This window comes from Otolemur garnettii, unplaced genomic scaffold, assembly GCF_000181295.1.
Source record: "Otolemur garnettii isolate 467f Iridium unplaced genomic scaffold, OtoGar3 scaffold00193, whole genome shotgun sequence".
NCBI lineage: Eukaryota > Metazoa > Chordata > Mammalia > Primates > Galagidae > Otolemur > Otolemur garnettii.
Genome location: NW_003852588.1, coordinates 1506796 through 1507028, shown reverse-complemented (window position 1 = coordinate 1507028; position 233 = coordinate 1506796).

Genomic DNA, 233 nt, shown 5'->3' with positions numbered 1-233 from the left:
TTCTCCTATTTTTCTATTGCTGTCTTTTTACTTAAATTTCTGAGAAATCTTTATTTTCAACATATTTGCTGAGTTTTTCATTTCTGACTTGAGGTTGTTGTGAGGCTTGCAAAAAACAATTATAAACTCTTTTTTTTTTTTTTTTTTTTAGACAGAGGTTTCCTCTGTTGCCCTGGGTAGAGTGCCATGGTAACACAGCTTACAGCAACCTCAAACTCCTGGGTTCAAACAAT